Source organism: Aythya ferina (genome assembly GCF_964211825.1).
Source record: "Aythya ferina genome assembly, chromosome: 4".
Lineage (NCBI taxonomy): Eukaryota > Metazoa > Chordata > Aves > Anseriformes > Anatidae > Aythya > Aythya ferina.
Window position 1 is genome coordinate 1,467,733 of NC_140300.1, and position 17,140 is coordinate 1,484,872.

The 17,140-nt window shown below is 47.6% G+C and overlaps 1 long non-coding RNA gene across 2 annotated transcripts; it reads right to left on the bottom strand.

Moving 5' to 3' along the window:
• Positions 1–504: 504 nt before the first annotated feature.
• Positions 505–16,963, bottom strand: LOC311436031. Of its 2 annotated transcripts, XR_014692561.1 has the most exons (8): positions 16,886–16,963; positions 11,087–11,221; positions 10,701–10,819; positions 3,787–3,843; positions 3,606–3,662; positions 3,327–3,416; positions 2,718–2,807; positions 505–1,160 (listed from the first exon to the last, which is right to left on the bottom strand). It is a non-coding gene; the product is annotated as an uncharacterized lncRNA (long non-coding RNA). The 2 variants fall into 2 exon arrangements; XR_014692562.1 differs by lacking the exon at positions 505–1,160 and having other exon boundaries at positions 1,642–2,807.
• Positions 16,964–17,140: the final 177 nt, after the last annotated feature.

A 17,140-nucleotide genomic window follows, 5' to 3' on the forward strand; every position in this document is an offset into this window, starting at 1 on the left:
TCTCCAGCCAAGGCAGTGCCAGGCATCCCAAGAGTGCCCCTAAAAGGCTCAGTCACCAGCACTTTGCCATACGTATTATATAAAAGGATGTGTCTGCTTAGAGAAAAGGACTACTGTCACATATATACAATTCAACCCTAGCCTGACTTAAAATAAGGTCATCAGACTTCGGTAGCCTGAGTGCCACTTTGCCAGCTGGTTTCCAGTCCCCAGATAGAAGGCTACCAGATTTTATCTGAAAGGAGTTCAGATCAAACCAGCTCAGCATTTGGGTTTCATTGGCAAATTCAACACATTTATCCCAGAAAGTTCTCTGCAACTGTCTTCCAGCAGAGCTCTCATCTGTATATCACAGACAAGACTTCTCCCAAAAGCAGAGCTCTGGATCATCAGTGCTTCTCACAACAGAGTCCTTAGTGAAGAAAAACAGATTTTGTAAATCTACTTAATACATCATGAAGCGGTCTCTCCCCCATAAGCCCCTCTGAGACACCACCAGCCACCACAAACACAAATTCCCTTTATTTATGGTGACTTCCCAAGCATAACAAGGATTTGTGGGTGGATAATCTACATAAGCAAAACTCTCCAGAAAAATATAGACCTTTTTCACAACAGGAGGAATAAGGAACTCTCTCCTTTTCCATCCTCTATCCTACAGGTACTTCCACATTATCTATGCTGACCAGGAAGACCCTTCTCCCAGAAAGCTACAAGTTCACCCAAATTTGGGCAAAGCTGTCAGATAATGAGAGACTCTGGTCTGTCTTGGCAAGGCTGGCTTTTAAGTGGTGATCTCCAGTAATGGAGACCACATGAGCCATCTCCAAGTCCAAACCACCATGCTTCAGAGCATCATGGTTGACCTGAGCAAGAACCCAGCAAAATAAATAGAGTGCTGAGAGCTCTGCCATGGGAACGCTTCGTAGGAAACACGTATGCACACATGCCCTTGTTGGAACAAGGGACCCACACTTCAGAAGGAGCAGGGAGGGCTCTGGAGCCGAACTGATAACTTGGCTTCCCCTTTTTTGTATTTCTTCTTCTGCCAAGTTGAGACAACCCAGTGCTTTTCGGTCTGGAGCAAAGAGGGGAGGGAGAGTAGGAGGTGCTCTCATCCACCATGTGGTATCAATAGGTTGGTGGTAAAAAGCCTCTTGCTGCCAAGGAACACCAGAAATAACAGTGTCAAACATGTCTTTGTGAGCAATTACGGTAAATATAAATACACACACACACTTACTAAAGATGAGAAACATTAAAATATATATATATATTGGCCTCCTGCTTCTCATCCACTCTTCCCTAGGCCAGGATTAGAAACAGATTGAAGTAGCCTGAGAAAAAGCATTCATGTGTCCTAATTCTCTCATTAAACAGTAGGTGGTTCATCTTGCCATGTGTTTGATATCACGGGGTTCACTTTTCCCCATCTCTTGTGATGTGCCATCGCTCCCCACCCATCACAAGAGAATTTTCCAATGTGTTTCATGCCTGCGAGGTCTTCTGCCTCCCCACCCGCCCTGCAAGAGGGGCACGGGACCTTCCAGGGCAAAGTTTGTGATGTGCACACACAAAACTGCAGGAAAAGGCCTGTGTCTCGTCCCTCTCATAAAAAACAAACAGGTTGGGAACCAGTAATCATTTTGCTCAGCTGGAAGAGGCAGCACCAGACTTTTATTAGTGTAACTTGGAATTAAGGGCAGTTTGTAACTGGTCTGAGGAAGGAGGTGAAAAAAACTTTTCCTTTCACCTTTCCCCAAGAACGTGACTGCTTCTAGAAATTCATTTCTGTTTTCAGGTTTTCGCCAATGTCTGAACAAAACTCCTAAGAGCAAAGGGGAACAAAAGGAATTCAGCATTATTTTATCAATTACAAACCAATGTGAGAAAAATACTAAGCACCGTGCTGTCAGCAACAAATTTTTGCTCATCTCTACCAAAGTTTTCAAGAAAACCAAACAGATAGCTTCTGGTGCACAGGAAGAAAACAATCTTTCTAACTTCTGTGTGCAAAACCCTGTCCTCCTTCTCACCAGCTCAAAGCAGAGCATTCTGCAGGCATCCCACAGAGCTTTATGTAGCGTATAGACTGCCCTGTGCTAACCTCATCCCTCTCAGCAGCATATTCTGGTGTAAATCTTCTCATGTGTGCCTTCAGAGGAGCAAAATCATGTCCTGCAGGGGAGTGGCAGACAGAAAAGCAGTACCTCTAAGTGTCCCCACTCATCAAGCAGTGATGACTTCTCTCCTGGACCTAGATCAGGGTCAAGACTGATTTAGGGCCATGAATGAGTGTCAGTTTTGCTCTCTGAGAACTCAAATCTGCCTGGTACTCAAAACCCTTTAGCAAAAGGTAAGGCAATATCTTCTGCTTTAACATCCCTCTTCCAAGCTAATCGCAGAGGAATAGGGCAAGGAGGAGTTGGGTATTTCCAGAGGGAGATTAGCCCATGGATTAGGCCACCCTCTTCCCAGCCACTCCCCAGCTACGTGCTAGCCCCGCTATGCTGTCCCTCCATCACGTGTGTCCCGCACGCTCTGCAGAGCTAACCTGGCACACGAGGGGACACAAAATCCCCACGGAGCTCATTTAAGAGTGATTGAGTCCATGTTCTGCAATACGATTTGGGAAACCGGGCTTGAATGAATGGCTCCTCTTCCAGTTCTGGCCAAGACTGTGGTTTTCCAGGGAGCAGGGAGGAGGGGACACATACCTTCAGAACTGTCTGTATGGATGGGAATTCATCATGCTTTATTTTCTCAAGGCTCATGGCTTGTCACAAATCCTTTTAAAGTCATGAGGCCTGGAAGGGGGTGGGGTGGGGGGGGAAGAAATGAGAATGTTTTGGTGTTATTTTTGTTCAGATAGGAACAGTTAGTAAGTCATTCCGATCCTGTTAAGTGAGCGATTATACAGCCATAGCCCCTTGGACTCTTTCTGTTGGTGAAGCCTGGAAGAAGCAGAGGGCAGCCAAGGATCCCCCCCACTCCAGATATCCCCTCAAGCCAACCTCTCCTACTACTGCCCATGTACCCTCATGCAGCCTACAACGTTTTGTAAAATCTGAGTGGATCCACTTTTTATTTTTTAATTGTTTTTATTTTTTGCCTGAATGAGCAATCAAAGCTCTGCCTCCCAGGAGGGCAAAAGCAGTAAGCAAGCATAACGTGTCCTGCAGCTAGGGATCCTCTCACCTCCCTCCAGAAATCGGGGAGTGAGGTGTTAGCCCGACCCACGAGGGGGAGCGACACCCCCTGAGGTGTGACATGCTCCAGAGGTGTGCAAAAGGGGGGGAGCAGGGCTGAGAGCTTTAACCACTCACCTTGCAGACACCAGCCACGTTGTCAGATCTTACACACCATCCTTGTATCAAGCCTTGGGGAGATCTGCCACCCTGAGAAAGAGCCTCCTCCTGCAGGGATACATTTGGATCCAGGTTCTGGCTGCTCCATCACATACACATACCAACGTCTCTTCAAGCAATATTACTCAGCATTATGGTTCCTGAGAAAATAGGCTTCCATACCAGCACTAATAAATCACAACTTAATTGAAGACTGTCCCCCCACCTCCCAACCCCCAGGTGTCTCCTGTAGCTTACTGAGCTCACTGGGGCAGCATCCATTGACCTGCAGACCGTGAAACAGCCTCCTGGAGACTTAATGCAGCATCTCTCAGCAAAGCAGGATCCAGGACAACTTTCTCCTCATCCACAACAGCAACTGCTTCATGTTAATGGTGAGCACGCAGCCACTGGAGCTGGTGGTTCTCCAAATATTCACCTGCATAAATGCTTCTCCATGACCATCAAGGAATGACTTTGTACCCCAGCCTTTCACCTCCAGCAGTAAATCAAGGTATGAAAAACTCAGGTTATGTCAGGAGGAACAGTATGCAGACAGAAAAACAGGTGGCCGTTTGACCCTTCTGAGCTTGTAAAACTGAACTAGTGTAAGATGCCTGATGAGTTTTCTGGGGGCTTTCTATAGAGCAGAAATAATGGAGAAGATAAGAAATAATGAGGAGAAAAAAAAAAAAAAAAAAAAAAAAAAGCACAAGCCAACATTTCCAGACTGAGAAGTATTCCACACCCCCAATTTTCTGTAAGGTTTATGCATGAATGTAAATTGGAAAGCCTTTAGGCAATACATCCTCGCAGGCTCTGTGCCATGCAAAGAAGCTAATGTAAATTGGAGGAACATGAGCCAGCAAAGGGGAAAACATTGGGTTGAGTACCATGATCATAGGATCACAAAGAACTGCATATATTCAAGCAGCTTGACCTCCTACAGAAGCCAGGCAAGAGAATCTCACCCAGAAATTCCTGCTTTGGCCATAACTTTCAGGTGATTTATGATATAACTCTAACAAAGTTTCAGAAATGGCTTTAAAGACCTGAAGCAGCTACAGACCCAGCACGACCTTAGAATAACCACTTCAACAATTCAACAGACAACAGCTCCCCAAGAGAAAGCACAGAAGACGTGACTTACAAAAGCCCTAATGGATGTACAGGCAGGAAAGCTGAATGAGAAGTAGAAGTCCTGGCCTCTTTTTTTTTTTTTTTTTTTTTTTTTTTCCATTTTTTGTTTTCAAAGCCATGGCGCTCAGCCTGAGGCAAAGTCCTCTGAACTCAACAGGAGCCTTTCCACAGTCAACGGTGGGCCCATTCATCCCACCTCCCGTCACCTACCGCCCAGAGCTCTCTCTAATTCTCCGTGCCAGCACTTCCCATCGCTCTGGGAAAGCTCCTCGCAGGCCCACTTAGCTCCTGAAGGTTGATTCCCGTTTTTAACAGGCCAAAACCGCAGGATGCCAACTAATTGCTTCGTGAATGACCCCAGTGTTAGGGGCTCCGCCGCCATGGCTGGGAGGCCCTTCCACACGTTTGTGGTGCCTCGCACTTCCTGACATCTGGTTCCAATTGGCGCTCCCTTATAGCTGCTGCCAGAGCTCAAATGACCTCTTACCTGTGCTAAGGTACCAGTGAGCCACAGGGCAGGCATTGCACAGGGTTCTCATGTCTGCTCCCTCCTCTCCCTCTCATGCCAAGCCTTTACTCCATCTCGGATCCACCACCTCAGATCCAGCATCTCAGCCACCGTGAGATCCTCCTTGTCTTGGCTCTTCTTTCTGCAGCCTTCATCCTCTTTTACATATGGAGGTTTTTAAATTTTGAGGGTTCTTATCTGCTTCCCATCTTTGGCATCTCACGAGGTGCTCAGCTTCACCGGATCTTTATGAATGAAAGCAGAGCTCTAATGCCCCTCACACAGAGGCTGACATTCACAGCGCCAGCCTTGGGCATCAGCCTGAACACTGCAAAGCCTCAGATGTAACCACAAGCTGATTTGGGGAATGGGTGACCCAAAATGTAGCTGTCAGCTGAATGTTGGCACTTGCAGACCTGAGCAGCGTGGAGGAGCAGGTCTTCTCAAGCAGCTTAGTGCTCAAAGCACAAGCACAACCATTCATGCCCAAGTGTGCAGTTTACCCCTTGCATCAAAACAAGGGGAACGCACACAGAAAGGAAAGGCAAGGAATCAAAACACATCTCTCCTCTCCCTAACCATCAGACTGTCCTTCCCCTGCTTGTTGCCTTGTCCAAATATGCAAGAGTCCAGCTGTTCCCCTCATCCCGTTAATTCAGCTTTTTAAGCTGTGGTCTAAAACCCAGCTGTTCCCTACTGTTCCCAGCCAGTGAATGACTGACAAGCCACTTCGTTATCCCTGTCCTCCTCCTTCTGGCCCAGCTGCTCCATCATGAACTTGAGGCAGGCTCTGGTCCTGCCACCTCTCATGTTGGCAGCACAAACTACTACAGAGCAAGGTCCACGTCCTGCTGAGCAGAGTTTCAGTGCTCAGACACACAAAAAAACAACACACTTATAAAAATCTAGTGCATACAACCCCTGTAACAAACGCTGAACTCCAGATCCTGGAGGGTGGAGCTCCTAAACCTACACAGCAGGATGCAAAATCCTCCTCATCTTGCTGGAGACCAAAACTGTGCTCGGCATCCAGGTGCTGCGCAAGATTATGTTCTCGTTATGTAGGGCTGTGGAGCCTGGCAGTCCGAGCACGGTACCATCAATCAGGGCTCCTGAGCTCCATGTGCAACCACAAATTAACCTGCTATAATGTTACTCAGCTGCTGTTTTGCAACAGTTATGGAGTGTCAGGCCGAGTACGGGCTCCAGCAAACAGGGCTTGCTCCTGGAAAGCTCAGCAGTGATCCCATCTTCTCTCCCCTTGAACTCATACACTCTGTGAACAGCAAAGTGCCTTTACCACCTCATTCTCACCTCTGCCACCGACTGCCTGGGTAGCCCTGGCAAAATCATGCATCCTACCTTCATTTTTCCATCTGGGCACTTGGGACAATTACAAAGCCCCGCTTTCCTAACAAGGTGCTTCAAAATTCCCAGGTAAAAGGCACTGTGGAATTACCAAACTACATGATTTTTGTGTGTTTTGAGATAAATTAGATGCCAAATTTAAATCCTGCCCAGAAACTGAAAAATGAAGTGTTGCAGAACTGGGGTGGTTTCAAGTTCTTCCTTCTTTTCTTTTTTTTTTTCTTTTTTATTTTTTTGTTTTGATTTCCTCAGTGCATGCAGAACCCAATCTGCCAGAGGAGTCTTGTCTGGGGCTCCTCTGGATCCCATCAGATCACAGCTTCTGGAGCCAGTGCTAATAAATATCCAAGTCCAGGGTCCCAACAAGCTGTTGCTTCAGGTCAGGGACAGACTTATGGACATCCTCATCCCAGCCTGGGTCGGAATACAATTGAGGGCCAGCTATTTCAGGTTGGCCCAACTTCCAGCACTGCCTCCAGGGCTAGAAGAGATCACATGAGGAGAGTGAGTGACCTGTGTGGGGCCGTGGTACGGAGCAGAAGAACACCTCCAAGCAGGCTGCAACCTTGACTTACCCAACAGAGAAAGGAGCAGAGGAGAGGAAAGAGAAAACCTCGGCACTGGCCATAGTGCAGCCTGTGCACCACGTAAAAAAAAGCTTCCCAAATCAGCCCTCCGCATTGCCTCTGCACGTAGGCTCCTGCAGGAGCAGCTGCCAAGCAGCTCTGCACGGCTGCTTGCCTGTGAGGCTCGGCAGTGACTCACATCACCACGTCCTACGCTCTCCTCCACCAGCCAAAGCCATCACCGAGCTGCCCAGCTCGGCCACCAGCCCAGGCCAGGAGTACAGCTGCCCTTTGGCACAGCTGGCGGCGAATCCTCCACCGGTGTCTGGCAGCGTTTGCAATGGAAAACGGTTATTTTAGGGGTACTTTGGGGTGAAAAAGGTGGCGAGGAGGCCGAGGGTGTTTCTCCGTGGCTGCATTTCCTCGGCGATGCTGCGGACAAGGGGTGGTTGCCTGCAGAGGGCAGCAAGGGAGCACGGCCAAGCGCTGCGCTGGTGTCCAGTGTCCAGCACTGGACCCTGCCTCCGAAGGTTCTTGGAGGGATGCAAGCAAAATTAGGGCACCCTATCTCACCCAGCAGCCCCCCGAAAGGCCACACACACTCACCAAATGCGTGCACATGCTGGGTGTGCTCCCTGACACACACAAGTTCTCAGCAGCACCCTCAGTTGCACACACAACCCCACACATGTGCCATGCAGCCCACGGTCGCTGCACTCAGGTTTGCACCAGCACCAAGAGAAGCTTGGCACAAACACCCCCCAGCGGGTGGGTGCCTGGGTACAGCCTCACCCCAAAACTCTGAGCACGGCTGGGATCAGCGTGCCCGTATGTCCCAGCAAACCCAGGCTGCCCCACGCAGCCCCCAGGACAGCCCACACCAAGCTGCTGAGTGGGTGCAAACGCACAACCAACAGCGAAGGAGAGCCTGTACAGCCACAGGCTGCACTGGTGAAGCACAGAACAAATTTGCAGATGTGTAATGAGCTCACAGGTCTCAGCAGGAGCACTACAGTCTGATCTCCCCCATTCATGGAGTACAGAAAGGGGACAGAGTGCTTCCTAGGGCTCCATCATGAGCCAGGATCAGTCCCCCTTTGCTGTAGACCCCCACCTGCCCCATCACCCCCAAGCACCAGCCACCACAGCACACCAGTACACTGGCATCAGTACCTAAAGCAGGCATTAAACAGGATGAAATTCTGTTTTATTCTTGAAATTCTGTTTTATTCTCTACCTTAGTGCATACCAGCACATGCTGTCTGCTACTGAATGCAGCAGAAAATTAAGAAAATAAAATAAAAAGTGGGGAAAAAAAAAAAAAGAACTTCAACTCTGGCAGAGAAAGTTCAGAGATGTACAGGGAGAACCTCACACCCTGCCATCCTCAGCCCTTCCTGTGCAGAGGTCAGCTGGTTGTAAACCTCAGGCAATCCTCACTGCAAAAAGGTTTTGGAGTGGGGTGTCTGTGCAAGGCAAAGCAGGTGGAGAGGCTGCAGACAGCCACATCCCTTCTCCCTGGGGACTGAGGAGAGAGAGAAGGGCATGAGCTGGGCAAAAGAATTGAAGGCAAAGCATCCCTGGTCCTCAGGAGGTGCAGGGGTGTCCCCAGGGATGGCAGCCTGCTGCCTGCATTGTCTCCCTTCAATCCATTTGTGGGATTAACCAGGAATCACCAGCATCTGCATCTGAAGCAACAACATGCAGAGCAAGAGTTTGAGAAGGAAGATCCCAGGCAGGAGCTGAGAGCTGTACTGGGCATCTGCTTGGGTAAGCACAGCCTGAATACAGCCCTGGGTAGGGGAGCAGGTGAGGAGGAAAGAGCCTGAGCAGGTCCTGAAACACCCTGTGCTTAGGCTCAGCCCATGACCACCCACTTCAGGGAAGTGTCAATGTGCCAACCATGCCTCAATTTCCCCTCTGCAAAGTGCTGTCAGCTCCCAACACTGTGCTGAGGGGATGTGTGTGCACATTTGGGCAGCCGCTATGGGACAGGGTCACTTGGGCAGCCCCAGACAAAGCTGGGACCAAGCAGTGGCCTAAAACCCAGCAATCCAGAGCTGCTCGTGGTCAACAAGGAGAAAAACAGTTATTAAGGAGCTGTTCATTAAGCAAACACCTTCCCTTTGATCCACAGCGTGTAGCAATGCCACTGTGACTGTGTCATTTAACACAGGAGCATCATTTATTCACCAAAAGGAGCAAAATGAAAGCCACACGACCACAGTTTAGCTTGGGGTTTCCCAGCTTTTGCAGCCACACTAATACTTCATTTTCACATGCCTTTGAGAGTTTCTTTTTTTTTTTTTCCCCCAAAAAATCAGTCAAATGACCATGAGAATATTGGGGCACCATAATGTCCTCCAGATTCACGGGCAGGACTCAGGAGCTGTTGCTTGGCTCACAGACTTGCACTGAGCAGCAGGGGACAGTTGTGTGACACACACTAGAGGGGACCAGGACACGTTGCCAGATGGGGTCGTGGTCAGCGATGCTCTGGCAGCTACGAGGGCAGACAAAGCAGAGGGCTTCAGGGGTGAAGGGCTGCCTGCAATCTCCTCGGGCAATGCCAAGAGAAACCAAAGGCATTTGGGCAAAGATAATAGCAGCGGAGCTGACCCAGGGAAAACCTCGCTGGAAATAGCACAACCCAGGAAATCAGAGATTTATGCACTTCTGTTCCAGAAGTTGCATCTGCACATACTGTTCTTGCATCTTCATACTTGCAATTAGCCTGTGATATTTCAATCTAGAGCCAAGCTCCTAAGAAGAACATTTAATTCAGCACTTAAGCTTAGGAACAGGCTGATTAGCTGGGTTGCAGTTTTACTTACAGAGGCATAACGTGCTCTGTTCCATCAAAGCAGCCAAAGGAGACCCTCTGCATGTCCATGCAGAGGCACAGGACATGTCCCCAGTGCATCATCACCCCTCTGTCATATAAAGAGGCCAGATTCAGGTTCTCCCCTTCCATTTTCAGTGTCCCGATAGGCACTGCTGATGCACAGGTGCCCTACATAAACACAGACATTTGGCTTCACCACTCACAGCAACTCCTGAGCCTTTCCCATATCTGGTGATGCACAAAAATACAGACAGAGCTGGCACATCCTTCTCTTTCCAGCTACACTGCTCAGCCTGCCCTGGGATATTTTCACAGCTCACCGGTAGCACCCAGAGAGTAAATAAACCACAAACTGCAGAGGGAGAGCATGCCTCGCAGTCACGCTGCAGGGTCCTGGGCAGCCTGGAGAGCTCAGCTGGTATTTTGGGGTCATGGAAACACCGCTGCAGGTTTGCTTTGTTTGGGTGTCTGCACCACAGGGTTGGCCACGTCTGATGTCCAGTTTCCACTCTCTTTTAATAGAGCAAGCACCTGGCCCCGTGAACCTGCCAGGGCCACCAGACCCACCGCAGAGCTCCTCTGTCGGGCCACCGCTGTCTCCAGCTGCCTGCTCCTTTCCCCATCTCTGAGTCAGATGTGAGGAGCCAGCCAAGTCACCCTCAGATGCAAGGATGAGATAAAGATTTAACCATTACCCCATTGTTTGGTCCAAGCATGTTTCATCTATGCTATCGTAAGCCCTTGCAAGCACAGGAGCAAGATCTCAGCATGGAGAAGTCTGCAGAGCCTTCCTAAGGGTAAACACAGGAATTCACAGCCTGCTGGAAAGTCATTTGGGCTTGTGCAAGTTTGGGAACTGAACTGTTTGGTGCAGGGGCAGACAGCCCAACCATCAGGCCAGCAAAGAGCAGCTGGGGCATCAGCACTCACCTCGCCTCCAGGCAGCTCCCAGCAGCTGAGATGGTTTACACCAGCCAGTGGGGAAGCTCTGCAGCACCAAAAAAATCCATTTTTTTGTCCCCAAAACGGGTGATCCAGCAGGGATCTGAGGACAAAGGGGCAGAGTTACCCAATGGTGAGTCCGACCATGAAATTGTGAGGGAAATGTGGGCAAAAAAGGAAACCCAGAGTGACTCGTGCATGCAGACATTTCTAAAGGAAATGAGTTCTCTGTGGTGAGGTCTGCAGGGATGGGGCAGATAAGGGAAATCTGGGCAGTTTTTGTGTCCCATCTTTCTAAGAGGAGGATGCATAAATAAAAGATTGTGAGGAAAGCACACAGAGAAGTGATTCAGAGGCTGAAGCCAAATACCTTGCAGCAAGAGGCTTCATCAGCTCACTAATTTTCGCTTAGCTTATCAAAAAAAGAAGACCGCAAGCCGTTCTGATTACATTGCCTAAGCCTCTTCACAAGGAGGAAAATCTGGGTCCTGAAGGGCTCTTTAACCTGGTGGTGAAAGGCAGAACAAGAATTAATAGCTGAGAGTCAGACAAATTACAAGTGGAAATAAACAGTGAGGGCGATTACCCGGACGAACTGCTGAGGGAAGCAGTGGATTCTCCGCCGCCTGATTTCTTCAAGATGGGATGCTTTCCTGGAAGACGTGCTCCCACCGAATTCACATGGCAGGATGCAGCACACAGGTAAAAGGATGAAAATGAAGGGCTGTACTGAGGAGATGAGACGGGATGATTTAATGTCCCTTCTCGGTCATAAATTTGATGAATCTAGAAATCTGTGAAAGTTGGCAGAGACACGTTTTCCCAGTCTGGTCCTGCATATGCTTGATTTAATAAAACCTTGCATTAAACCATCTCACTAATTTTCTGTGACAGCATTTCTTTCAAGAGCAGATATTGCACAAGTGGTAACAAAACCCTTCGTTGCATCCCAATCATCCCCTGAATACAGTGAGATATCTGAGGTGAGACTGGCCCAGGAAACCCACATGAGATTCAAAATCATTTCTTTTTCTGCTATGGAAAACTTAACAGAAAACTTGGCAAAACAAAATAAAAAGGGAGAAATCTCACTGCTGGGTGTTTGCAAAGTACCATACCAGATAGTTTAGCTAAAACACAGATTTCTTCTACACGAGGTAAAACAGCAGGTGCTTCAGAAGCTAGCAACATTGAAGATGAGTTTCTCACTCCCATGGAACTGACCAGGAGGGAACAGCCACTTCCCTTCACACAGAGAGAGAATTTCCCCAAAACAGATTTTAAATATGTATATATATTATAATAAATTAATTTTGTTATTGTCTCTGTCTGCTTTGGCATCATGACCATCAGCGGATTTGCATGTTGTGGGAGCAATTTAAGGCTGAAGGAGGGATACAAAGCCAAAGTTGGTGGTCACTTGTAACCTTCAGACCAAAACTGGGCAAGAACATGTCAGATCTACTGATGATGACTGAGATTTAAGTGAGCACCATACCACCATGGAGCTGTGCTGTCTATAAACCAAATCCAATGCATCATCTCTGCCAGATGCAGGAACTCACTTCAGCACAGCTCCCTATCTTCCCCACCCGTCAGACCACCAGATTATTTTCTCTTGCCTACACATTACACAATATAAAAGTTTTTAGGGACTTCACTCACTTAGGGTGAAAATCCCAAACTTATGCTCTGTATAAAATTCTTAGAAATCGTTATGTTAGGTCTTAACAATGCAGGGCCTCTTGCTTGCCTGTAGCATAGGGATGACTCCCCCCAAGAAATGACACCAAATGAACATGTCTGGAAGGTGACATCATGGCACCCCATAAATAAAGTACATTTTGCATACTTTTAGTGGAAAACGTGATAGAAGCTAAGATGCAAATTGTCAATAGGTTAATATCGCCTCCTTTTTTTTTTTTTTTTTTTTTTTTAAGCTTAAAAGAAGAAACAGGCCCTAGTAAGCCTCATGGATCTTGAGTTCATTTGTGGGTTCAGGGTCACAACATCTGAATTTCACTCCATGGACTTGGAGAGTCAGGTGTTACCAGAGAGGGATGTTAAGGCACTTAATACACAGTAAGACAGGGTTTGATCCCAAACTGCTGCCATGTAGTCACTGATTACAGCAACTTTGCTTCTTCCAAGACCTGCTCCATGCTCTGCAGATGAGCATTTATAACAGCAGGGAACAAGATAGAGAAGGAAACTGGGGCATTAAGCAGCTCCAAATCCTGGCAGGTAGGACATGAGTCCCATGCATGCTCTGCGTGCAGGGAAAAAGCATGTGCATGTTTGCAGTGATGATGAATTTGGGAGGAAAAATCCTGGTAGGATTCCCTGATGAATTACTCCCTGGGGTCTCTTGGCTGGCATATCAGCACTGGCAGACAGTGGCACACTTGCTGAAACTCTGCTGGGTGATTCAGACATGTCCAACACTTCGAATCCTGTAAACCTCAAGGAACTGATCTCAAGGGCACTTCCTATAAATTAACCTTAGCCAGGAGACCATTTTTAACAGGAGGGTGGCCCTCTGGTCCTTCTGGCTCCAGTTTCTCTACCTTTCTGTGAACAAACACTGGTTTATTTTCTGAGTAAGCTGATGCTAATTTACTTGGTCCAGATTTGCTCACGAGGCCCTTCCACTGCCCCATCGAGTGTATCCACCCAGTGATTAATATTCAGGAAAGGAAATGTTGTGCTTTATTAATAGATGCAATAACATCTGTCTTAACGAGGCTCCTGCAAAAGCAATTCTAGTACTCAAATGCTTCTGCTTTTAAATAAGCTTCTGTAGAAGAAGCTGGCAGCCTCAGTCCAGCTAGAGACAGGGCTTCAGGCCAGTTGCTTCTGCTGTGTTAATGCTGCCATAGCATCCCATTTTTCCACTATTTTGGTTTAATTTCAGGGGAAGCTGATGTATACAATCTGCAAGAGATGTGCCAGACTCCGCTACTCTGTATTTCCACTTGTGTTTTTGAAAACCACATCCTGCAATTGACCTTTCCTGGTTTCGCACGCCTCCAGCGTAGCCCCATAATGTGATGGGAGCCCAGGACACCACGACACCCACCTCTGGGCTTGGTACGAGGCTCAGCATTTTGGTGGTCTGCAGCCCAGTCCTTGGAGTCAGCCAAGCTCCACCAGCAGCACTGGTCATTACCTTGGGCATCATCGCTCCCCCCCCTTCCTCTCCCATATCCATCCTTCCCTAAAATGCTTTACAGACTACAACACCAAGAGAGAAATCTACTTTGAAAAGGCTCTAAAAGAGGACAAAAACAGCTGACGGAGAGCATCTTCAGTAGTGACTACAAAATGACCCTGGTGCTCCAACAGGCCAGGACCTTCCTGACCAGTCCATAGCCCTAAATCTCAGGGTTAGCCAGAAAAAAAAATGTTCAGTCCTGTTTATTTCAGCCTCTCTCTTGAAATATGTTACTGGCCATGCACAGAGACAGGTATATGGTAAGGTGGAGAGTAATGGCTGCTCTTACATTTCATGAGCACCCAAGGAGCACATCTGTGGCTGTTTGGGTTTGCTTGTTGCAATCCACCACCATTACACACAAGCACATCCAAAAAACAACCTTTCCCTACCGAGAAAAATGAATCTGTGCGGCCATAATTAGACAAATATTGTTAAAGGAAAAACTATACGTGAGTGTAGACTAAACATTGCTCTTATGCCAGATAAAACTGTGTTCTTTACACTGAAAGAGAAACTGTTCATGCCATAACAAATGGTTAAACATGATACTTCAGAACAAATATACATATATACACTCCATCTATATTTATAATATTGAAAAAAGCCTGTAAAAGCCTCATCTAGCTTCCAACACAGGCACGAGAAAGACAACCATTGACTTTACTGAGTGTTGGAGGAGGACTTGAAATGGTAACATGACCTGGAGGATGCAGGTAAGGTCATTTGGATACTGGTCTTAGGCCATTAAAAAGAAATGTTCTTAGGGTGAGCAAATTCACTGTTCAAGCTGCTGCCTGAAACATTAAGGAAACATTTGGTTTTGCAGCCCATACTCCCTAGCATTAGTAAGACATTCAGGTACACTTTAAATTAATTTCATATCACCCAATGGTGAATTTGGAAAGTTATTTGAGTAAAGTTCCACCTGCTAGGGTAGATGGAGAGACAACACCTTCAGCAGGTCTGGAGCAATGCCTCAAATCCCCCCTTTTTCCCCTTCTTTAGGCCCATCTAGCTTGAAATGCAAAAGTATTCCTCTAATAATTTAAGTGAGAAACTGGTTAATAAAGGAAGCACTGAAAGTTGTGCTGCTGAGACAGAACTGTGCAATCTGGGCTAATTTCCACCAGGGAAAATGAGGCTGAAGTGGATAAAACACTTTCCTAAGTGTGCTGCCACTCATCTTTTTTGATCTTCCACATTCCTGGGAAGGTCAAGTCACAGTGGAAGGACCATCACTTGACTTCAGTGAACTCAGCAACCCTCTCTTGAAGCCACCCAGCAGCAGCAAGCAGAGGGATGTGTTAACCAAAGCCACTGTTCAGCCCACAGCTTTGCACCTCTGACCTGCAGGCCATTTACCAGAAAATGCACTCGTGGACACTGAGACTTGAGACAGCTTCAAGGCTTCCCTGCCCTTCTCTTTCTCACTTTTTCCCCCCCCACACACACAGACCTTTATCATTTGTATTTTATCATATCAAAATTGCACATCAGCAGTTTAATCAACAATCAGGAAGATGCCATAAATCAGAATTTGAGCATAATCACCTGTGCTAGAGGAAAGTTTTCATTTCCAGCTGGGATAAATTGGAAATTTCTCCCATGCAAGTGAGAAGGGAGACCTTCAAAGAGAAATATTTGCCAGCAAGCCATTTGCTGTTCCACCACTTTACATCCTTTTTGCTGTCATAGTCAATCATTTTTAAATGTACAGGTTGGACATTTATAAGATAGCAAGGCTATCCAAGCGCTATAATTTAATATTGCAACATTTGGGAAGAGGTCGTATAATTTATATTCAGGGTTCTCAGCCTGTTTCTCTTCAGAGGCTGGCAGGGGACTGGATGCACACAGCATACTAACCCATTTCACCAAAAGGCCCTAAAAGTAGTGTCTGAAGCCTCCAGAGCAAGAGGTACGTGGAGAGAAAAAGCCATAAGCAACCCCAAGCCACCCAGGTTTCTACTCCAGCAGAGACTGGAGATGAGGACTCTTAAAATTATCTGAGAAAAAGCAATGCCAAGAAGCCATCCACGCCACCTGGACACCCATCACTTTCTCCCACCTCTCCTTTTTTTAAATAATTCCTGTAAATATTATTCTAGTTACAGTTCAATGTTTTATAATGCCCCCTTTAATTTGGCACTGCCTCGCCACCCCCTCGTGAGGACCTCAGCACCCAGTCCGTCCTTGGCTCATGCACCGAAGCCACACTGCATTTTGCAAGGGGTGTTTCTCTGGGGGCTGTGTTGAGAAGTGGTGGAAAAGAAGAAAAAAAAGGAGGAAAAAAAACACTATGTATGCATACCCGCATACCTTTTCTACACTCTCACAACACACCACCTTTAAAAGGAAATTTTTCAAGAGTTCAGCTGAAGTTAAAACACAACAAGAAACATGAGCCCGGGTCCTGGAGCAGAATGGAAAGAAGTGGGAGCAGGGACGGAGCACAGGGCACACTCCTTGCTCTGCCTGGAGCCCAGCAAGCCCCCTTTCAGGGTGCAGCTCCTCACTCAGGCCATGCAGTTCAGAACATGAAAGAATAAATAAAAGCAATGGGAATTTGAGGAAAACTTCCCAAAGAGAAAAGGCTGGAAGGAAATGACCTTCCCTGCTATTAAATAGGTGACAGACAAGTGTTATAAATGCATCATGGGCTGGAAGGGAACAGAGGTGACACATCAGCCCCCTCAGCTCCAGGAGCAGCCAGGAGCAGGACAGGACCACGGCCGAGCACAACCACAGTCATTTTTGGCAACAACCGGGACGGACACAGCAAGGCCGCTGCTGGCAGGACACATCCAGAAGCAGGGAAAGAAAGCAGCCACAAAGCTCCAAAGGGAGGAGAGGGAGCCTCCAGCTGCACCAAGGGACACAGGCTGGAGTCACGCAGTCATATTTTCCAGCCAACTGCAAAGGACTCTGTTAATTCCTCCAGCTTCCACTTGCCTTTCAGCGTGGTCATAGCAAGAGCCCACAGAGCAGCAGCATCCTGTTTTCTGCCAAAGCCCTATCTGAGGGATTTTTATGGGAAGAAGAGGAGTGAAACAGAAGCTAATTACCTAAATAATTACCTAACGACTCATTAAGCACTCCCAACCCGCCCTAGCTCCGCCCTGGGACCAGTGCAGCTGCAGCTCCCACCAGTAGCTTTAGGCCGTCACGTCTCATGCGAAGCACTGCCCAGGGCCAAAAGTTCCTACA